This window comes from Lepidochelys kempii, chromosome 14 (assembly GCF_965140285.1).
Source record: "Lepidochelys kempii isolate rLepKem1 chromosome 14, rLepKem1.hap1, whole genome shotgun sequence".
NCBI lineage: Eukaryota > Metazoa > Chordata > Testudines > Cheloniidae > Lepidochelys > Lepidochelys kempii.
The window spans coordinates 22,903,197-22,926,865 of NC_136393.1; the positions used below are offsets into that span (position 1 = coordinate 22,903,197).

The window sequence follows — 23,669 nt, forward strand, 5'->3', positions numbered from 1 at the left end:
TTATGATTATTGCATTAGAGTGGAATTGCACGCCACTGATATGAACCCCAAATGCACCTCAAAACTCAAAGTTTGGGGAACATTTGCAAGCTATGCTTTTGGGCTGAGCCTGGGATTAAGGTGCCATAATAATATCGTAATACTTAGTATTTTATAGGGCTTTCTATGGGCAAAATACTGCACAGATATCCACGAAGGTGGGTTAAAGGACGTGGGTAAAGATTATTATCCCTATTTTACAGATGGGGAAACTGAGACAGAAAGGTGAAATGACTTACCCAAGGCCATCCGATACTTCGGTCTACACTGGACAATTACACTGTTAGAACAAAGTACCCTAGCATGATATTAAACACTCAGGCTCTGTTCAGACTTGGAAAAGGAAGTGTTTAGCAAACATATCAGCTAACAAGGAGAATGGTGTTCAGAAGGGGTGATGCTCACATGTCCAAGGACATGACAGTGCTGGTTTATACTGAGTTAGGTTCTAATATGATACAGTTTTCCAGTGCAGACAAAGCCACACAGAACCAGGATTCAGAACTCAGGACTTTCCATGGCCCAGCACTGGTCTCATTCCTCCAGGGCACGCTCCCTAATATCTGCCACCTCCTGACTTTGTCCCTGGGCCACAGGCATGAAAGGGTAAAGTCGTTGCACCAATGCAAATCGACTCAAATGTTACAATGTAGCATTGATACAGTGTCACTAGCCCAGCTTTTCTCAAACTGGGGTTCCTGACCCAAAAAGGGGTCGCAAGCTTATTGCAGCGGAGTCGCGGTATTGCCACCCTTACTTCTGCGCTACCTTCAGAGCTGGGCGGCCGGAGAGTAGCAGCTGCTGGCAGGGTACCCAGCTCGGAAACAAGCATCACTGCCAGTGGCAGCGCAGAAGTAAGGGTGGTCTGGTATGCAGTGGGGGAAGGATCATCACAGCCTTCATTCACTGTCCTCTGAGATCCAGCTCCATCAGACTCAGCCTTGTCTACACTAGCAAGGGTTGTCCGGTAGAGCTATAACGGAAAACTCTTCTAAGGCTTATTTTGCAGGTATAGCTGATACCACTTCCTTGAGATAAATTAGCTACACCTGCAAAAGGACTATTTTGCCTGCATAACTGCACCTACAGGGCTTTTGCCAGCACAGCTGTGTCAGTTAAGGGGCAGGGCCGGATTAACTGGGAGATACCATGATCACAAAGGTGGTTTTCCCAGGGCGAGGCTCATCCATTGCACTGCGGGTGTGCTGACCCCTGCGATTTCCCCAAATGCAGGAAACTTGACTATATAATTTGTGTTAGTGGGGGACTGCATTCATCCTCTCCCCTGGAAAAAAAACCAAACTCCTAGGCTAATAAAACTATAGCCTTAGGCCCTCCTATTTTCAGGCCCTGCTGTAGGCCCTCCATTCCATACTGAAGTAACAGCTGAGTGACAGTAGCAGGGCCATCGGAAATCTTTCCTCATTAGATATTGCTTTGTACAAATTAATCCATCAGGATTGTGAAATCAATGTATGGTGGTTGAAATATTTTTTGCAATATGTAATTCATATTTAGGCCTTTCCTTCCCATTAGCCTTTGGCCCCTCATAACCTTAATCCGGCCCTGTTCAGGCGGTGATTTTTTCATATTCCTGACATAGCTATGCCAGTAAAACTTTGAAGTGTAGACCAGGCCTAAGGCCACAGGCCAAAGACCGAGTCTACACTTCAAAGTTACGTCACATGAACTATGTTTGTATGGTTAAAGTGGAACCCCCCAGGGCAGATCCAGTGATACTGGTATAAAAGTGCTCATAGCAGTGTAGCTTTTTCAGGGTCAGCAAAGCACAATACGCTATACCGGTGCTTTATAACAGTATAACTCCATCTGCTTCAGTGCTTTCAAAGTGCTTCAGTGCTTTCTAAATAAAGAAAAAGACAAAAAGCCCCAGCCCTCACTGACATAGTTATGCCGGTAAAATTTTAGAAGTGCAGCCCAAACCTAAGATCTGGTCTATGGAGGAAAAGTGTACTGATTTAATAAATCAGTTGGATTTACTGAGCCAATCTAACCTGATCTGGATGAAGCTTAACCCGGTGTAGGTGCATCTGCGGCTGGGGGTTTGCATCAGTTTAACTAGATTGACTTTGAAATGGATCTAGTTAAACCAATACCCTCGACTAGCATAGATAAGGCCTGTTTCAAAGAGACACTTATGTTGCAGCGGGGCTGTTCCGTAGCTGAATAACTCTGCACTGATGAGTGCCATAGGAAGATAAGGTTCAAAATGGCACTCACTCAGGGCAGGACGTGTCAGATGCAAAGAGGGAGCCAAACTGAGTGAGGTCTGCAGCCCCACAGGCAATTCCAGCAAGGAATAACTGCCATTAACCTCACTCTTGGAACAAGAAGGTGCAGATAAGCCCACAGCAATGTCCTTTCTTCTGGCTGACAAGAAGGTGCAGATAAGCCCACAGCAATGTCCTTTCTTCTGGCTGAACAAGATTGATTGAAAAACAAATTGGCGCAAATAAAGCATGTAATTAGATTAAAGCCTCTTGCCCAGAGCTGCCGGGTTGGAAACCGAAGCCCAGGCTTGTTGCAGGAGCCAAGGCCCTATTAGTATTCCCATCTCTGCCCCTTTCATCCCCTGCAGCCCGGCGAGAATGCCACATCCAGAAGGTTCTGTTTGCCACCATGTAGTTATAACCCAGCAAGCAGGATCCTTTTGCGCCCCACTGAAGGATGCATATTGGAATAATCGTCAAAAGTCCCCACCCAGAACCTCTCTCCCCTCCCCTGCACTGCTCTGGAAACAATCGCAGCTGGAGCTTCCTCGGGGCAAGAGGAAGGCCTGACGGCTCCAACACCAGTAGCTGAAGCTAAGATGCCCCATTTAGAGCAAACATTTCGATGGAGCATCCGCCTGACTGTGCCTCTCTTTCAGTCTAGAGTTAATCTGTGTCTGGCTGAGAGGAGTGACACATGGAACTCACCCACCCCACCCCGGTACTTGGACACCCAGACAGGCCAGCAGTCCCTGGGCTTGGGGGAGTAATGGGATTGTCCCCTCCTAGAGCCTGCAGGAGTGCCAGTCCCAAAGGGTTGGGGGAGAAGCAAGGCCCCCTGGCCCCGTCTCATTGTGCAGCGCTGGCCAGACTGTGCACAGGGAGAGCAGAATCACGGTGTGCACCCTCCCCGCCAAGCACCGGGGAAGGGATCGTGTCTCACACCTGGGGAGGGATGGCCATGCAGCATCTCCAGCATGGGCCAGCGCCACAACCCAGCCCTTAACGTAATACCCGTTAATGGCCATTAACTCTTTCACTGCTGGTTCCCCATTGCCCCTGCCTGTGCTGCCATCATCTGTCCATATTCCCTGGGAAAACAAAGGGCTGTTAAACCTTCACCAGCAATGGTCTCCTTCCTCACTCTCTGCATGGAACTCTCGAGCAAGCTGCTTTGGCCACAAGCTTGGCAGTTCTTGGGGATGCCCAAACAGCCCACGAGAGAACACAGGAGAGGCTGAGCTGCCCCATGCCCCTCCCGAGCTGTACTTCCCCAGAATTCACAGCTGTCTGGTTCAGAGGCAGCAGGTCCAGAGCTGGGCCTGGAGGCTGAGGCTCCTTTCCCGCAACGTTCTGGGTTCACTGGATCAGGCACTGAGGTTTGCTCCAGTCTATTGTTATTGTTCCAGACGCAGGCAGGCAGAGGGCCCCTGAGACACATATTGTAAAGCACCAAAGCGGAGACAACAGGGAGTGATCCTGAATGAATTGGACCTCTGCCCCCAACACTTGCACATGGCCGTTCATGCTACATCGGAATCCCCCGCACTGCGTGCTCCCCTGGGCTCCTCTTTGCACCTCCAGATTCCACAGCTCAGAATGCCGAGGTGCCCCCTGCGGAGAGTGATGGGATAGGTTCCCGGGACGCTCAGCTGCCTGGAAGGCACAGTCTGCCCCAGCATGCCTGGGGTGCTCAAGCTACAGTCAAGCAGCTGAAGTGAAAGTCTGAGAACACCAGGAGGACACTAGAAAACAAGCCACCATATAAGCAACTAGGCTTTGCAGTCATTTGTGCCTTCATGTCAATGGGTGGCCACATGTCACCCCCCCCCCCCATAGCCTCAGGTCACTCTGCAGTGAAACTGCCTCAGTTTCCCCCATCAAGGAGCTTCTTAAATAAATGCCACACACAGGCTTTCCATCCAGTACCACTTGTTCCTTGGGGCCTGAGGATTTATTAATAAAACAGTCCAAAATATAAAATCCCTTCTCAACACCATCCATCTACCCGTCACTCCCAGGCCTTTTCTGCCTGTAGTCTTACTCCCAAGCAAGTTTCAGCAACCTCTGTAATCCACCCTAGTCTCCCTGAACTCCCACCTCTGCAGGTTCCTGCTGCCCTTTATAGGGGAATCAGCTGATTCCTGCTCCTTAGCTACAGGATTGGCTGGTCCGAAGCCTCTAGCCCTTAAGGGGCAAGCCACCCTGTTATATTCCACCAGAGTCTTTACTCACTTGCTTCCTTTTAAATTTGAAACAGCCACATTCCCTATCTCCAGATCCGAACCACACAGACAGTGCAGCCCTGCTCCCCAATATTTCTTTGTACACACCATCCCACCATTAACCAGATCAATTACATCCCAGCAGCCAGGCCCCAAGGTGCAGCTGCCATTGGCAACTTCTCTCCGGAGTGAATTTAAACCCTGAAGCTTTTGGCTTGTTTACTAAGATTCCTGAGTCAAACTGCAAGTGCTCAGCCTCCCTGCATCCTCACAGGAGAAAAGGATCAAATCCGAATGGTCAAAAATATTACATTGGCTGAAGGTTGGGGGGTGGGGGGGATCAGCCTGCAGCAAGTGCCTGGAAAATGCCTCATATATCCGCTGAAAGATACAAAGCGAATGAATGCAAGTCTCTCTGCTGGAGAGTCGGAAATCTCATGCGGGCGAGGAGTGACTGGGTGTGAGTCCACTCTTCACTCCATCCAGCTGAGCTTGCCTGGTGCAGGGTATAATGCGTACTGCATCCTATAAAATGGAGCAGTAGTGGCAGCCTTTCACCCTGTGCTCTCACAGTCACCGTGCTGGATTCAGGCCACTGCTCCTGAGAGTATGTCTACACTGCAGCTGCTGGTGTAATTTCCAGTTCAGCTGGACGGATGTACACCAGCTTTGGTTGAACTAGCATGCTAAAAATAGCAATGTAGCCACGGTAGCACAATCAAGACACCCAAGTACAATCCCTCCAGAGAACCTAGGTACATATTCAAGTGGCTAGCCAATGCCACCATGGCTACACTGTTATTTTTAGTGCACCAGCTCTATCAAAGCTAATGTATGTATATCTACCTGAGCTGCATCTGCAGTGTAGACATACCCTCAGGAGCCATGCCTCTTGGAGCTTGTCCTGCAGAGGTGAGCCTGAGAGCTGGTCCACACACTGAGTTGCACTGGTTTAATGTAAGGTGTGATTTTCAACTGATTTAGCTAAGCCTGTGAACAAGGCTGAGCAGCAATGCTTATTTCGCTTTAATCCAGGTTTATTTTGATTTATTTTAAAGAACAGGTTTACATTAAACCAAAATAAGCCACTCTTTAACCAAAAAAAGTATCCAACCAAGGGTTTGCACCAGTTTAAGTAAACTGATTTAACAAAACCAATTTAACTGAACCGGTGCAATTTTGTGTGTAGACAAGGCCTCATATGCACACACATATGCATGCATGCACAAATGTACACACACAGGCACGAATGCATGTACACAAAGGGACATATACACACATATGAGCGCACACACATATACACACACTCATGCACATGCACAGACATTCACACATGTGAACACACACGCACAGAGATACTCAGGCAGATACACAAGCACAGAGACATGCATGCACACCCACACATCTGCACACACAGTGAAGCTTCAAGCCAGGGTTTAATCGCATGAAACTTACAAAACACTTCTCTCCAGCCCAAACCACATTTTGTCACCAAGGGAACACAGCCGGGAGCTTTTCCTCTGGAGAGCCAGCCACAAGCCACAAGCCTTTATTCCTTGAAGAGCAAGAGCCCCCGAATTTGTGCTCCAACTGCTGACATACTTCAGAATTCCCTATTACAGCTGCCCTCCAGGATACCAACTTGCAGAAAGCTCTAGTCTGCGTGATTAAATACATTAATAGGAAACCATCTGTCTTCAGTAGCATTGGCCACTTTATAAATTACCAGCCAGCCAGCAGCTCCCTGTCAGAACGGCCCATGCACTGTACCAGCGCAGTGAGGCATGGAGCATGTACAGATGGAAAGGTTGTAACCCAGAGGCGGAGTCCGTTGCTTATTGGAATACAGTGAAAGTTTCTCTTTAGAGGTGAGCTGAACATTTTAATCCATCATCTGACGTATTTACAATCCAGGATCATTAGCAGCATACACACACTGGGCAGAATTAGTTACGCAGAGACGCCAGTGTAAATCCAGAGTCACTCTGCTGACATCAACAGAATGACTCAGATTTATATCATAGAACCTTAAAGTAGAATTTCGCCCATGGATTTTAACATAAACACATTTTAAAAGATTTATACTCAGTCCCCTTCCATTCCCCTAAACCAAGGCCTTGTCTGGGCATAGAAATTGCACTGGTTCAAAAAATGGTTTAGCTAACCCCATTTAGCAAATCCCAGTATGGACACACATATGATGGTTTAAAACTAGTTATTGTGGAGTGGTTATAGAATTCCTGGTCCTCCACAATTACCAGAGAGAACCAGCATGTGTTGCAGCAGGGAGCGTAAAAATGTAGGAACTTCCTGGTTTGGGAGGTCTCCACTTGCTGTTTAAAACATGGCTCTTGGTATCTGTGTCTACATGGTGTCAGGAGTGAATCCCTCTCTCCAAAAAAGGAGTTGTGACACTGGCAGGCCAGGTGCCAGCTTGTGCCAAGGTCCCCATGTCTCTGCTGGGGACTTCTGCTGGAATCTGTCTGGCTCACGTGAGGGTTAATATTGATAAAATAGGTATTAGAATTATAAGCAAGTGTGTAATGTCTGGACTCTTATTGAATGCCTGTGAGTTGCTGCCTGTATTAATCTTACTTGTAATATCTGTGCTCCCTATTGTAATGTACCATTTGAGCAGTTGTCTTGTGAGCCTCTGTGACTGTGTGAATCGCCCTACAGGGGAGGGACATTAATCAGTGTGAAGATTTGCTCTTCTACAGAAATTGTTATGCCCCTCCCAAAAGAGGAGACCCATCAATACCAGATAGGCTATGGGTGGATCTTACAACTGGAAATGCCCCACATCTGGATTGAGGAATCGTCAACAAAAGGAGTAACGCCTCCCATTGTTGTATTGCTCTCGTCCCTGAGAAGATGCGTCATGCAAGTGGACTCCTTCCATCAGCTGATTTTGCGGCTCAGAGCACATGGCAGGACAAGGATAAAAACCCCAAACCAAAGGAACTAAGGATCTCTATGCTGCTTGGACTCTGGGGGGAAAAGTGTTTGTAGGCATAGAAAGAGATCCCCAGCTATTTAGCCTGAGTTAGCCCTAAAGATCAACTAGAGCTTGCTGATGATAGAAGTCTCCCCATGCTGCGCTGGGCATCACAGCATGGGGAGTAGATGGCCAGCCCTCTGTGGAGAAAGAGGTGGTTAGGGACTATTTAGAAAAGCTGGACGTGCACAAGTCCATGGGGCCGGACGAGTTGCATCCGACAGTGCTAAAGGAATTGGCGGCTGTGATTGCAGAGCCATTGGCCATTATCTTTGAAAACTCGTGGCGAACAGGGGAAGTCCCAGATGACTGGAAAAAGGCTAATGTAGTGTCAATCTTTAAAAAAGGGAAGAAGGAAGATCCTGGGAAGTACAGGCCAGTCAGCCTCACCTCAGTCCCCAGAAAAATTATGGAGCAGGTCCTCAAAGAATCAATCCTGAAGCACTTACATGAGAGGAAAGTGATCAGGAACAGTCAGCATGGATTCACCAAGGGAAGGTCATGCCTGACTAATCTGATCGCCTTCTATGATGAGATTACTGGTTCTGTGGATGAAGGGAAAGCAGTGGATGTATTGTTTCTTGACTTTAGCAAAGCTTTTGACTCGGTCTCCCACAGTATTCTTGTCAGCAAGTTAAAGAAGTATGGGCTGGATGAATGCACTATAAGGTGGGTAGAAAGTTGGCTAGATAGTCAGGCTCAACGGGTAGTGATCAATGGCTCCATGTCTAGTTAGCAGCTGGTGTCAAGTGGAGTGCCCCAGGGGTCAGTCCTGGGGCCGGTTTTGTTCAATATCTTCATAAATGATCTGGAGGATGGTGTGGATTGCACTCTCAGCAAATTTGCGGATGATACTAAACTAGGAGGAGTGGTAGATACGCTGGAGGGCAGGGATAGGATACAGAGGGACCTAGACAAATTGGAGGATTGGGCCAAAAGAAATCTGATGAAGTTCAATAAGGATAAGTGCAGGGTCCTGCACTTAGGACAGAAGAACCCAATGCACCGCTACAGACTAGGGACCGAATGGCTAGGCAGCAGTTCTGCGGAAAAGGACCTAGGGGTGACAGTGGACGAGAAGCTGGATATGAGTCAGCAGTGTGCCCTTGTTGCCAAGAAGGCCAATGGCATTTTGGGATGTATAAGTAGGGGCATAGCGAGCAGATCGAGGGACGTGATCGTTCCCCTCTATTCGACATTGGTGAGGCCTCATCTGGAGTACTGTGTCCAGTTTTGGGCCCCACACTACAAGAAGGATGTGGATAAATTGGAGAGAGTCCAGCGAAGGGCAACAAAAATGATTAGGGGTCTGGAACACATGACTTATGAGGAGAGGCTGAGGGAACTGGAATTGTTTAGCCTGCAGAAGAGAAGAATGAGGGGGGATTTGATAGCTGCTTTCAACTACCTGAGAGGTGTTTCCAGAGAGGATGGTTCTAGACTATTCTCAGTGGTAGAAGAGGACAGGACAAGGAGTAATGGTCTCAAGTTGCAGTGGGGGAGGTTTAGATTGGATATTAGGAAAAACTTTTTCACTAGGAGGGTGGTGAAACACTGGAATGCGTTACCGAGGGAGGTGGTAGAATCTCCTTCCTTAGACGTTTTTAAGGTCAGGCTTGACAAAGCCCTGGCTGGGATGATTTAATTGGGGATTGGTCCTGCTTTGAGCAGGGGGTTGGACTAGATGACCTCCTGAGGTCCCTTCCAACCCTGATATTCTATGATTCTATGATTCTCTATTATCTTTTGAAACATAAGGCAGTGACTAATTTGTGTGTCTATGTTTGCTTGTTTTAACATTTTAAATAACTCTCTAATTTCCTTTTCCTATTTAATACATCTTTATATAGTTTATTATAGGACTGGCTATAAGCCAGTATACATGGTATAAGCCAATATACACCTGAGATTAACTGAAGCTGTGCAGATGAGCTGGTGTTTCTTACACCAATAACTATCAGTTAGACCCAGATCTCACCTAGCAAAAGTTATAGCAAAAGTCAGAATGCAAGAAACTACAAAGAACAGCAATGTGACTTACATGTTAGCAGCAGAGGGGACAATACTGATAAAGTAAAGAGAAAAGACACAAATGTGAAAGGAGCAATCAGACCAAATTTATAACATACATAGAGTGCAGATCTAGAGCGTCTGAGACCAAAGAACCTTAATAGGAGGAAAGCTTGGGAAAGCTCTGGAAGATGTGGCAAGACACCAAGCCACAGATGGCAAAAATATCCAGCAAAAGAGACAGAATGTAGTAGCTGTTATAAAATGGGACATTTTGCAATAGTATGCACGTCACCAAGAGTAGTGGAAACAATCCCAGATGGAGTGTTGTCATCAGATGACAATGAGTTCATACTTCTCAATAGAACAGACAGCACCTTGGTACACAAGCATTAAAGCATTAATCTAAACCAGGGGGTCTCAAACAGGGGTCATGAAGTTATTACATGGGGTGTCGCGAGCTGTCAGCCTCCACCCCAAACCCCACTTTTTCTCCAGCATCTATAATGGTGTTAAATATATAAAAATGTATTCTTAATTTATAAGGGAGGGTTAAACTCAGAGCCTTGCTATGTGAAAGGGGTCACCAGTACAAAAGTTTCAGAACCACTGATCTAAACAGTGAAAACCTTAAATTTAAAATTGATACTGGGGCAGCCATCACTGCAATTCTAAAAAAGATTATAACTGATGCCAGGATGGATATCTGCAAAAACCAAATAAAATGTTATGTGGGACTAGTAACAAAACATTGAATGTTTGTGGCCAGTTCCTTGGGAAACTAGAGAAACGATGGAAAATTCTTCATCAAATAATAAATGTAATACAAGGACTGACAACTCCTCTACTAGAGTTGCCAGCAATACAAGACTACATGTCATAGAGAAACTGCAGTGCACTAATGGCAAAAAGCAAACTAAATAGGAGATGTAACCACATGTCTTCACAGGCTGGGAAAGCTGTCAGGGCAGTGCAAAATAAATTTGGTCCGCTGTCTCACACTGCATTCCTATACTCTTGCTAGGGAAAGTCAAAGAAGAATGAAAGAGAATGGAAGATATGGGAGTTATCTCCCAGAGAGAAGAACCCACTCACTGGCGTGTGAGGATTGTAGTAGTACCAAAGCTCAATGGAAAAAACTGAATTTGTGTCAACCTGACACAACTTAATGGAAGTGTGTGCAGAAAAAGACACGTGCTTATTTTGTACTGCCCTGACAGCTTTCCTCGCCTAGTGACCAGATACTGTCAAGTTACCAGAAGCCAAAGTCTTCTCAAAGTTAGCTGCTATAGCAGACTTCTGGCAAATCCCCCTTGCTAAAGAATCTACACCATTAACTACATTAATCACCCTGTTTGGAAGGTACTGTTTCACTTGTCTTCCATTTGGCATATCTTCAGCCTAGAACATTTCCAAAAGAGAATCTCTCCGATTGTGTCAGGTTTGCCTGGCATCCTTTGCTAGGCGGATGATGTGTTAGTATTGGTATCATAGATGCTGGCTTCCTCTGGGCTCAGGGGGTGCTCAACCCCCCAGCTCCACCCCAAGCCCTGCCCCCCCGACCCCTTCTCCCAAGTCCCCACCTCTGATCTGCCTCTTCCCACCCCCGCCCCACCTCTTCCCACCCAGTTCCACCCCCTTCTCAGAGTGTGCCCCATCCCCACTCCTCCCCCTCCCCTCCAGCACCTCCTGAATGCCATGAAACAGCTGATTGTGGCAGCCGGGAGGTGCTGGGGGGAGGGGAAGGGGGAGCTGGCTTCCAGTGGGCACTAAGCATATGCTAATTTTTTTCCCTGGGTGCTCCAGCCCTGGAGCACCCATGGAGTCAATGCCTATGTGGTATATGACAAAGATAAAAATGAACATGATGAACGACTACATGCAGTTTTGAGATGCTTCCAGCAAGCTGGCCTCACTCTGAATGAGAAATGTGAATTTGGAAAGGAGCAGATAAAATATGTATGACATGTAATTAGCAAACAGAATTCAGACAAACTGAAGGCATTACTCACCTTACCCAAACCCAAAGATATTTCTGCTGTAAGAAGATTCCTGGGCATGTTGATTCATTTTGGGAAAACCTTACCAAATGTAGCTCATCTAACAATCGACGTCCTTAATGGTCACAATATGTGTATTTAGGGTAGCCAACAACTAAACGCATTTAATAAAATAAAAGAACTACTGACATCTCCACCTATTGTGGCACAATATTCGATAAATTATCCAGCAATGGTAGCAGCTGACACATCTTCTTATGATTTAAGAATTCACACAAAAGCAGCCAGAAGGAGACCAGAGACCTGTTTCATTCATAATAAGAAGCCTCACGGAAACTGAGCAGTGGTATGCTCAACTGGAAAAGGAAGTTCTAGTAGTCACTTGGACCTGTGAATGGCTCAAAGCATATCTGTTTGGCTTGAATTTTAACATAGAAGCAGACCACAGGCCCTTAGTGGCATTATTGGGTTAAAAACCACAGGCTGACCCTTTCATCTAGGATTAAAAGATTTTGACTATGGCTGATGACGTGATTTTCTTTCAACATTGAGCACATACCAGGGAAAGCACTCACAGAAGCAAACACTCTATCTAGAGCCCCAGTTGAGCATCCATCAATGGAAGGAGGAAAAGCTTTAGAGAAATGTCAAAATGTACACTGACCTTGTTCTGCCAGAAATTCCAGCATCTACCAGCTGATTTCAGCAAATTAGAGATGAACAACTAAAGGATGAGACTTGCCAGAAACAGACTCAACTCTGCCAAAGAATTCGGCTGCGAGTCAACTTCCAACAGATCTGGCAGGACCAAAATGACCTTCACATGGTCAGTGGCTTACTTCTGAAAGGATGGCACATTCTTATCTCTGCGGTAGTTCAGAAAATGATGCTCTCCAAAATCCATGAGGGACACCAAGGTATAAACAAGTGCAGTGCACACGCACAAAACTCCATATGGTGGCCCTGCCTGAGTAGGCAAATTCAGATGTTAGCAGAGGGCTGCTAGTTGTGTAACAAGGGGGAAAAAAACTAATCACCAGAACCATTACTTTCTACAGAGCTATCTGGCAGACCTTGGCAGGGGATAGCCAGATTTGTTTTCCTGACAAGGACACACATACGTTACTGTAGTCAACTACTTCTCCAGATACATTGACTTGGCTATATTTACCCAGACAGCATCGGCACAGGTCATCCAGAAACAAAAGTCAATATTTGCAAGACCTGGAGTCCTGAAATCCTAATAGCAGATAATGGGACTCGATTTACTGCTGAAATATTCTTAGCATTTGCTCAGGACTTTGATTGTGAATATTGTACTTGTAATCCACATTTCCCCCCAAGCAACGGGGAGGTGGAGAGAGCAGTGCAGAGTTTAGAGAGACTTCTACAAAAATCAGTGGATCCATATAAAGCACTCCTGGCATATCAGTCAACAATGCCTGGGCCTGGACTATCGCCAGCAGACTAAGGATACCTTTACCTGTGGCCCCAATGCAGCTTAAACCTAAGTGGCCTGACCTGTAGGAATTTTGAAAATGGGATGCTGAAATAAAAATTTGGCAGGAACAAAACTTCAATGTTTGGCCCTGAACAAAAGCACTTTGTGAACTGAGACCAGGGAACACGGTTTGGCTCTAAAGCTCCCAGACGTTTGGAGCAGTTCAGAATCAGGCAGAAACTCCCCAGGTCCTACCCAGCAGAGACTCCAAAAGGACTTCTTCAGAGGAATCGGGTTCATCTTCAGTATTTCCCAACACAATGAAGAGACGATCTAGGACCTGCAGGTATTCTGTCAGGAAGTTCCACAGGGAACTTCACGTGCAAGCTTAACAGACGTGAGAACATGCTCTGAAGGACTGTTCAGACCCTTTCCCCCCCACCGATCTTTAGAATACTGCTCAGGACTATTTAAATGCAACTGATAAGAGTACAGAGTAGTGTAAATAGTTTTAAGGAATCTGGAGTTTATTTTGAATTGTCTGTATATATATTGGTTTATATTTTAAGTTTTAATCTTTTATTATAAAGAAAGGGAGATGTGGAATGGTTATTGAGTTCCTGGTCCTCCATAGGTACTAGAGAGCACAGGATGTGTTGTAGAGGGGAGCTTAATAAATGTAGGAACTTCCTGGTTAAGGAGTTCTCTAGTTGCTACTTAAAGCATGGCTCTTTGTTTTTATGTCTTCACACTACACTTATAAAGGTTTAGTAGTGCCTTAAAATTTACCACACAAGCTAAACTGATATATGCTGGGATTAAATCAGTATAAAACAAAGGCTTCGCTGCCCCTAAAGGTGGTTCTTTAAAGCAATATAAATAATGTGCATTAGCAATCCCACTGTATGATCCTAGTGGAGACAAGAATTTACCGTGATGTAGCTAGGCAACCTCAACACTATGTTTCACCCCTGGGGTTGACCTTGCTGAGCTACAGTGCCTTGTTTCCACAGAGGGAGAGGTAACACACCTGAGCTATCTTGCTGTAAGAGCACACCTTTTTTGGCAACGATGACATAACCTAAGAGTGCCAACTCAGGGTTGTACACTGGTTTAACTTAACTGGTTAAAAAATGAACTTGAGTTAACCTGGTACGACTTTGTGTGTAGACCAGACCGGTAAAGGGCAAGCACCTTTTCTGTGCTAAGTTAGTTTCTTACTATTTTATGAAGGTTGGTTGAGTGCACAGTGGAAGGGGAATTTTGTGATTTCACCAGATCTGTGGACAATTCCAGTTTGAAATCAGATACCTCCTTAAGCCTTTCCTTACCTGACATATTGTCCAGAAAGAACAAAATAAAGCTGTATATGAGATATTTTGCTTGTCCTTTTAATTCTGAATTTGCAAGTAGAAAAATATAGAACATTATGGGAAACTGACCTGTTAAAATGATCCACTTCCCATGCACAGAAACAAGCACACGTCAGAAATATTTCAGACCTGCTAAAGAAACAACATGAATGCCTGACACTGCTGGGCACCGTTCCCCAGTCATTCACATCCTTCACCTCTGGGCTCCTGGTTGGTCCTGTTCCATTGAGAGGGCTGTGCAATCACAGGTCTCTCCTGTGTAACTTGTGCCAAGCCAATCTTTTGCCACCAGAAAACCCCACAGCATCTCAGGGCAAGTTCAAGATTCACAGGATGTGGCTGTTGCTGCAGCTATGCATGCTGAGGATGGTTAACGCAAGCTCCTTGGAGCACAAGGCAAAATCCTTGTTACACAAGGCAAAGAGCAGGCCTCTGAGTTTGGGACAATTTCAGCAGGGAGCTGAAAATTCATCCCATAGGCCTGCTGAGCCAGCTGTTTGGCCCCAGCCTGAGAGCATGGTAAGGACCCCTCAGAGAGGTCAGCACAAAGACCTGGTGCCATCCTGGAACTGACATGTCTTCTGCTGCTTACCAAATCCATCCCTCTGCTGGTGTAAGTCAGAGCTCCTGCAGCCTGCCACTGCCCAGTGCAGAATCACTGTCGTGTAAGAACTCCCTGTCCACTCCCAGTCTGTCTCAAAGAATTCCCTTCCCCTGCGGAATTCACCGGCAGCCTGGCAGGGGCACTCTGGGTGGTTGTGGGTTGGAGACAGTTCTGAAATCTTGGCTGAAATACCATAAGCTGAAGCCAGCAAGTAACTCCTGTCTAGTCTTAGACTAGACCTGGAAGTACAACCACAGAGGAGAGTCTGGATCTGGAGGTTCCAATTTTAACTTAACCAAAGTTCAAAGGGCTTCAGGCTCAAGGGTCTGATTTGGGGCCAACTCTGAGAAAAATACGTTGGTTGTTTTTTGACTCTTAGCCCTGCATCACTTTCACATTGCCTTGCTCTTGGTGCTGGAAATCCAAGAGCCCCATGAACTGGGAGCACAGTCTGTAAGTGAAGGAAATATCCCCAGTTACTTTCATTCCACTTAAAAATACGAAGCAAAACCAAACCTAGCTGAGGACATCTTCAGTACACACCCCAGAGAAGAAACCTCCTCCTGCCTCCAGCCTTTCCCTTCCAGATGCTTCAATCTCTCCATGGGAATGCCATCAAAAATAATAAATCCCTCCCCGGCAACAGAAAAGGTGATCTTGGCTGCCCTGCATTCTGAGGAGACCGACACAAAGACTCTAACAAGACTCGACTCCCAAGACAAAATAAAAGCCTCCATAGAAGGACTTTTGCTTTGCAAGGGATAAGGGTGGGTGTGGGGAGGGGGAGTGAGATGCACTTATAAAGGCCATCCATGCTCGCTCCCCCTGCCCTCCAACTCCTACCAAGATGCCCCATTGTTGCAAAGTAGCAGCATCCACCTGCAACACCAAAGCAGAGCAAAAATAATAAGAACTGGAGGGGGAAAGGCAGACAGCTTTCCTTTGTGTTGGTTGGGGAGTCCCTAGTGACCCCTCACAGCCTTCTAACCTTTGGCACAACCTTTGGCTTCCTCCATTATAAAGGGATCTCATTGTGAGGTGTTATTGTTTAGAGCAGGAGTTGGGTGTTAAACATGCTGAACGCAGCAAAGGAGCCTGGAGTTAAGAAGACAGCAATAGGTGGAGCAAATGAAAGGGCTAATGGAGCCATGCCCAGGGAGAGGTCCCTGAGACGTAAAGGCCCAATTTGTCTTCTAATAATACTGTTTAATACAGCGCCCCATCAAAAGATTATGACAGGATGTTTGGGAGTCTCTAAATCTCTTGAGCCTTTTCTTTTGGAGGGCAGGGGCAATGTGATTGTTGGATTGAACATGGGGTTGGGAGCTAGTTCCAGTCCCATCTCTGACAGATTTCCTCTCTGGATTTGGGCAAGTCACTTATGCCAACTTTTTAATACCCGGACTCCTAAAGGAAGGCCCTTAAATCTATACTTAGGCACGTGATTATGTGCTGAGTGTCTGCAGCTGCCATTAACTTTAACTGGAGTTACAGGGGATTAGCACCTCTGACCTGATTTTCACTTAGTTAGGTGCCTGACTATGGACAAAGGTGCGTAACTTCAGGCACCCCCATTCGGAAATGTTTCCCTTAGTTTATTAATTCTAGGCACTAAGTCACCTAGTGGTGGAGTGACACTTCCCTAGTATAATTATGGATTTTATTCAGATTATGGTAGCACCTCCAGTGTGCTGCTTAGTGCTTTCTAAACAAGGAATTTACAATCTATGAAAGAATTGTTGGCTCTTGGGAAGTATCCACTGGGAAATGGGAAATGGCTACTGGGAATTGCTTGGCATGGGCATTGACAAGAGCTTAGTATGAGATTAGCTGTGACCAGTAGAACCCACCACCCACTCTGCACACAAACATAAAGAGATGAACAAAATATGTGCCTGTTCCATTCATAAGCAAGAGCAATTTTGGCATGAAGAGCAGATATTTAATCATGGTAAAACCAGTCATGTTACTGGGAGGGGAGACCATGGGTCTAGTAGGATCGGGACATTTGGTTTATGTTCACACGGTTGATTTATGACTTTATCAACCCCTGGAATCTTTTAATGAACGCTTCCTCCAAATCCCTCCCTCTAGAGTATGTCGCCATAAGAACTTGGGTGTAGCCAGTAACCCCGCTCCCATCCACACACAAAACCCTTTCACCCATGGTTCATGGTGCTTTCAACCCAGACTAGCTGGTTTGGGTGGGGATGTGGGATAGAGCCTGGGTTCTGCTTTCACTTGGGCTGGGAACCTCCCCACTTTGCAGTGAAAATGCAGCTTAAACCCCTTGAATGTTGATAGTCCTCCACTGCCTTCCCACAATTCACCCCGTATGCCCAGAAGGGCAGACAAGATTTCCCACAATTCATGAAGAAAGACGCATACAGAGGCTCTGCTTACTGCAGCACAGAGAACCATGGGATATGGTCCCAGAAATCCTGGTGACACACATGGGAGTGTGCAGCACCAGTGAGGACGTGGCAGGGCTTTGCCATGCGGCTGCTCACACCCAGGCTAGGCTAGGTGAGGGACTCAAACCCCGGTGCCGATCACTCTGGCTAACTCTGAAGTGAAGACATACCTTGTGATTCACAGTGACCAGCCTCCCCAAAATATCTGAGCCATAAGATTTTTCCTGTGAATACAATTGTGTGTTATTTGTAAGGATTTGGGCATTTTCAATGGTGACATTTCCATACAAATGGGTGGATAGTTGACATGTTTTGAAGAGAATGACAATGCTGTTCTCTGCATTAACACAAAGATGGGCTCACAGGGGTTGATTTCAATTTCTATGAGCCCAAGATAACAACCAACATTCTCTTGTGTCTCTGCCCCTCCTCCTTCCCCTCCACTCCCCCTCCATGAGATCACATTTGCATCAGTTCACAGAAATGGAATTGACTTCCTCCATCCTCCTGCCAGTGCAGGAATGTTCCCTACAGTATGTTCTCCAGGGTTTTCCCCATCCAGTTTTCAATAACCCTGGCACTTGAATAATCATGTTTCACAACAGCTCTTGCAAATTAAATGTCACAGTTTTACACAACAAAGGGGATGAGTAAGGTCATTGGAAACCTCCAGGAACTGTTGCTCCATTCTGCACCCGGATCCTGTGGTAAACCTTGGAAACATGACAAGTCTGCCCACCCTGCACCATGGAATTTCTCTGGTGTGTTTTTCCAGTTCCCCGGTGGTGACCTAGCTGTGCGTCATTGGCCTGGGATGGCATCTCACACAGAGGCTCTCAGTCCAGGAAGGAACTTGGGATCAGAAGGAGGGGTTGTGAGTGTGGGTGTCTGGGGACACAGCAGGAAGGCGGAATTACAGTACACTAGCCAAAGGGCAGTCCTATAGGGATGAGAAGCCGATTTGTGAAACACCCCACATTGCTATTGGAGAGGAGCCTCAATCAGAGCCCCAGACATTAGTCCTCTCAAACTTGGGGAAGGACTAAATATAGTCTAAATATAGTGCCCATATTTAAAAAAGGGAAGAAAGAGAACCTGGGGAACTATAGACCAGTCAGCCTCATGTCAGTCCCTGGCAAAATTATAGAGCAGGTCCTCAAGGAACCCATTTTGAAGCACTTGGAGGAGAAGAAGGTGATCAGGAACAGTCAACATGGATTCACCAAGGGCAAGTCATGCCTGACCAACTTGTTTGTCTTCTATGATGAGATAACTGGCTCTGTGGATATGGGGAAAGTGGTGGATGTGATATATCTTGACTTTAGCAAAGCTTTTGATACGGTCTCCCACAGTATTCTTGCCAGCAAGTTAAAGAAGTACGTATTGGATGAATGGACTATAAGCTGGATAGAAAGCTGGTCAGATTGTCGGGCTCAACGGGTAGTGATCAATGGCTCTATGTCAGTTGGCAGCTGGTATCAAGTGGAGTGCCTCAGGGGTTGGTCCTGGGGCCGGTTTTGTTCAACATCTTTATTAATGATCTGGATGATGGGATTGCACCCTTAGCAAGTTTGCAGATGACACTAAGAGAGGTAGATACGCTGGAGGGTAGGGATAGGGTCCAGAGTGACCTAGACAAATTGGAGAATTGGGCCAAAAGAAATCTGATGCAGTTCAACAAGGACAAGTGCAGAGTCCTGCACTTAGGACGGAAGAATCCCATGCACCGCTACAGGCTGGAGACCGACTGGCTAAGCAGCAGTTCTCCAGAAAAGGACCTAGGGATTACAGTGGACGAGAAGCTGAATATGAGTCAGCAGTGTGCCCTTGTTGCCAAGAAGGCCAACGGCATATTGGGCTGTATTAGTAGGAGCATTGCCCGCAGATCAAGGGAAGTGATTATTCCCCTCTATTCAGCACTGGTGAGGCCACACCTGGAGTATTGTGTCCACTTTTGGTCCCCCAGCTACAGAAGGGATGTGGACAAATTGGAGAGAGTCCTGCGGAGGGCAATGAAAATGAATAAGGGGCTGGGACACATGACTTACGAGGAGAGACTGAGGGAACTGGGGTTATTTAGTCTGCAGAAAAGAAAAGTGAGGGGGGATTTGATAGCAGCCCTCAACTACCTAAAGAGGGGTTCCAAAGAGGATGGAGCTAGGCTGTTCTCAGTGGTGGCAGATGACAGAACAAGGAGCAAAGGTCTCAAGTTGCAGTGGGGGAGGTCTAGGCTGGAAATTAGGAAACACTATTTCACTAGGATGGTGGTGAAGCACTGGAATGGGTTACCTAGGGAGGTGGTAGAATCTCCATCCTTAGAGGTTTTTAAGGCCCAACTTGACAAAGCTCTGGCTGGAATGATTTAGTTGGGGGTTGGTCCTGCTTTGAGCAGGGGGTTGGACTAGATAACCTCCTGAGGTTTCTTCCAACCCTAATCTTTATGATTCTATGATTCTAAGGTTCGGATCTGGTCCTGGACTTTGCAGCTCTGGCCCAACTCTAGTCATTATTGAGATGTTGGCCCACTAAGGAGGAGCTCAGAGCTGGGGAAAAGGGTGCTGTAAACACATCTATTTGCACAACATACCAGCCAGTCCAGGTTGCTCACACGCCTTGGGCTCTCCCAGGGGTAAATCGCCTGCTCCTTTATCCAGAAATAATTGTTGATCAGAGAAGAAAGAGCTAAAAGGAGCCAAATCCAGTCTTTCCTCAGCCCAAACCCCCATTGACTTCAATGGGAGAATTTGATCCAAGCTGATAGAAGGCAGGGGCTGGCAGGAGCTGACAGCAGCTAATGCAAACATAGGGAGACAGGGCCGGATTCTCAGCCATGGACAATGTGTAATGCTCTGCCCAGGCTCCGACTTTCAGCTACGGCTGTGTAACCAGTTAGAAGGATCATCACTTTAACCAGTTACAGGTCACCTGGCTCAGTCTGTGTCCAACCAGCTGTGTTACTGCCATCCTAGCTGTGTCTGTCACGTTGACTCATCCAGGTTGGTATCAGTGCAAGTCCCACTTGACATTCTCTTAAAAAAACTAGGGAAATGTGGTCTAGATGAAATTACTATAAGGTGGGTGCACAACTGGTTGAAAGACCAGACTCAAAGACTAGTTATCAATGGTTCACTGTCAAACTGTGAGGACGTATCTAGTGGGGGCCTGCAGGGGTCCGTCCTGGATCTGGTACGATTCAATATTTTTATTAATAACTTGGCTATTTGAGTGGATAATATGCTTATAAAATTTGCAGATGACAACAAGCTGGGTGGGGTTGCAAACACTTTGGAAGACAGGATTAGAATTCAAAACAACCTTGACAAATTGGAGAACTGGTCTGAAATCAATAGGATGAAATTCAATAGATAAGTGCAAAGTACTTCACTTAGGAAGGAAAAATCAAATGTACAACTACAAAATGGGAATAGCTGGCAAGGTGATAGTATTGCTGAAAAGGATTGGTGGATTATAATGGATCACACATTTATTATGAGTCTAGAATGTGATGCAGTTGCAAAAAAGGCTAACATCATTCTGGGGTGTATTAACAAGAGTGTTGTATGCAAGACATGGCAGGTAGCTGTCCCACTCTATTCGGCACTGGTGAGGCCTCAGCTGGAGTAGTGTGTCCAGTTCTGGGTGCCACACGTTAGGAGAGGTGTGGACAAATTGGAGAGTCCAGAAGAGAACAACAGAAGTGATAAAGGGTTTAGAAAACCTGACCTGTGAGAAAGGTTAAAACAACTGGGCATGTTTAGTCTTGAGAAACGAAGACTGAGGGGGGACCTGATCACAGTCTTCAAATATGTGAAGGGCAGTTCTAAAGAGGATGGGGATCAGCTGTTCTCCGTGTCCACCGAAGGTTGTACAATGTTGGGCAATTGGGATGAGGACAGTCTAACTTAGTGGTCAGAGCAGGCATTGGGACCCAAGCTTTGGAACCAGAGACTAAGTTCAAGCTAGAGTCAGTAGTCGGTAGCCAGAGCCATGGGGCAAGCTGGAGATCAGGAACTGGCTATCAGAGCTCAGGGTCAAGCTGGAGTCGAAAGTCAGAAGCTGGAGCCCAGGGTCAAGCCAGAGGTCTGGAACTGGAGGGAGCAGGGGAGCAGGCAAGGAGGGGTTCAAGGCAGGGGCAGGACCGAGGCAAGGATGGGTGTAAGGCAGTAGCAGCAGAAACAAGGTAAGACAGGAGCAGGGGCAGTGGTGGGCATGAGCATGGCAAAGCCAGTGAGCTGCTGCTGCTGGCTGGCTGGCTTAAGAGCCAGCCTGCTGGCCCTCCGGTGGGGTGGCCAATCCAGCTGCCTGCTGCAGGCCAGCTGCAGTGATGCGGTTGCCTGAAGACAAGCTCTGATGCAGGCCCTGACTCCTGACAGACAAGCAGTAATGGGCTTAATCTGCAGCAAGGGAGAATTAGGTTACATATTAGGAAAATCTTTCTAACTCTAAGGGTAGCTAAGCTCTGGAACAGGCTCCCAAGGGAGGCTGTGAAATCCCCATCATTGGAGGTTTTAAAGAACAGGTTGGACAAACACCTGTCAGGGATGGTCTAGATTTACTTGCTTCTGCCTCAGTGCGGGGGGCTGGACTTGATGACCTCTCAAGGTCCTTTTCCAGCCCTACATTTGGAGCAGAGTATCCCAGGGACATGCCCAAGAAATGCCAATGCACCCTGGATGGTGTCCTAGTGCACACAGAGCAGGGAGGAAGAAGAGCCAGTCAAACCAGTTACACAGAGTTAGGGTTTCCTGTCTGAGTTAGAATCTGAATCCTTCCTGCACCATCAGACATTGCTGTCTGCACTGCTAAAAAACAGTATTTCAAAGCGGTTCCTGGAAGATAAACATATGCTTCCCACCAGGGTGGCATACTGCCATGCTACTGAGTATTAACCACTCGGTGTATAGGCACAAACGACACTCCAAGCCAACGCTGTCACTAATTGGTGACAAAGTCCGATAAACGTTGTACTGTAGAGAGGACTAATACGCTGATGTCCCTGGAGTTACTGCAGATTTACATTGGTATAAAAGAGATCAGAATCTGGTCCATGGGTTTCTCCCACTAATATCAAGTGAAGTATCATGCCTTCAGCAGCAGATAATATGTTACACTTCAGAGAAAGGTGGGCCCCTCTCATCCTTCCCTTCATGGGCCTGCACCATTGTGTAGGTTGAACAGGAGGGTGTGGGATTGTCTCCTAACCTCTGCAGTGACCAGCTGATTGCCCCTCCCAGTCAGATTTGAGTGCCCTTATCTCAGCACATGACTGCAGACATTATTATCAGCCCAACAAAGTCTAGCCACCACATTGCCTCTAGGGGCTGAACTCCACTGAAGTTAATGGGAGGTTGCCACTGATGTCTCCAGGAGTAAGAGTGGGTCCAATGATTTAGGTAATTGATCGAGAATGGGCCCAAGTTTCAAAGTTTAGATCCAGACCCAGACTATCCCCAAGTCTGGGGTGCTTGGATATCTGTGTTTTGGTTTGGGCCCTAAGTTCTGGAGGGGCTCAGTGGAATTCCATAGATCATCAGCTTCCAAACTGTACTCTGTGTTCCTTGCACCCCTTGCTGATGTTACTTACAGAGCAGGGAGGTCCCATAGCGCTGGCCACTTGTTGCCAGATGCTAAACCGTACTAGAAGATCCTAACAAGACATTAAACCCTTTCCTAATGGCACTTTGCCATGTAGGCAATTGCTGCAGTTACTGCCAGGGGAGTTATGTGACTGTGAATGGGAGGATCGTGTGCCTATGAATGCTCATGAATGCGAGTGGAGGTTGCCTTAAGACACGCTCCCCATTAAGCTGTGCTCAACACTATGGAAACGTCCATTTAACTTTCTGCCCTAGAGCCTTTCCGGCCACAGGGCATGTACGTCTGCGCAGGTGGAGAACATTGTCGGCTTCCTGTGGAAGCCCCCTAATCTCTCTTGCCATTCTGGATTGTTTGGGAGCAATGGCGGCTGGTACGTCTCTGCAATGCTGATCTGCAATGGAGAACAGGCAGATGAAATTAAACCCCTCTGACCTTCATCCAGACTGGAACCTGGCATGTTAGTTAGTTGTTGATTTTTTTAGTTTAGGTTCAGAAATAGTTTGGTCACTTGATGCTGCTGCTGTCTCCCTTTTGAACGGTATTTCTTTCGGGCTTCCTGGTCCTGGCCAGACCCAGAGGCCGGGGTGCTAGAACACCATGAGAGAGGCTGTTTCTCTTGTTTTCTGGGCCCACTGCAGGCAGGAAGTATCAGCAAAGTCAGCTCCAGCTGAAACTTACAGACCCAAGAGGTTCAGAGAAGCAGTGAACATTTTGCAGGCGGAGACCGAAATAATAG

The 23,669-nt window shown here is 46.7% G+C and overlaps 1 protein-coding gene and 1 pseudogene across 1 annotated transcript in view; one reads left to right on the forward strand and one right to left on the reverse strand.

Moving 5' to 3' along the window:
* The window catches only part of NTN1 (netrin 1), a 210,966-nt gene that overhangs the window by 43,995 nt on the left and 143,302 nt on the right, over window positions 1-23,669 (reverse strand). The window lies entirely within an intron of this gene.
* Window positions 1,174-1,327, forward strand: LOC140898431 (U1 spliceosomal RNA; annotated as a pseudogene).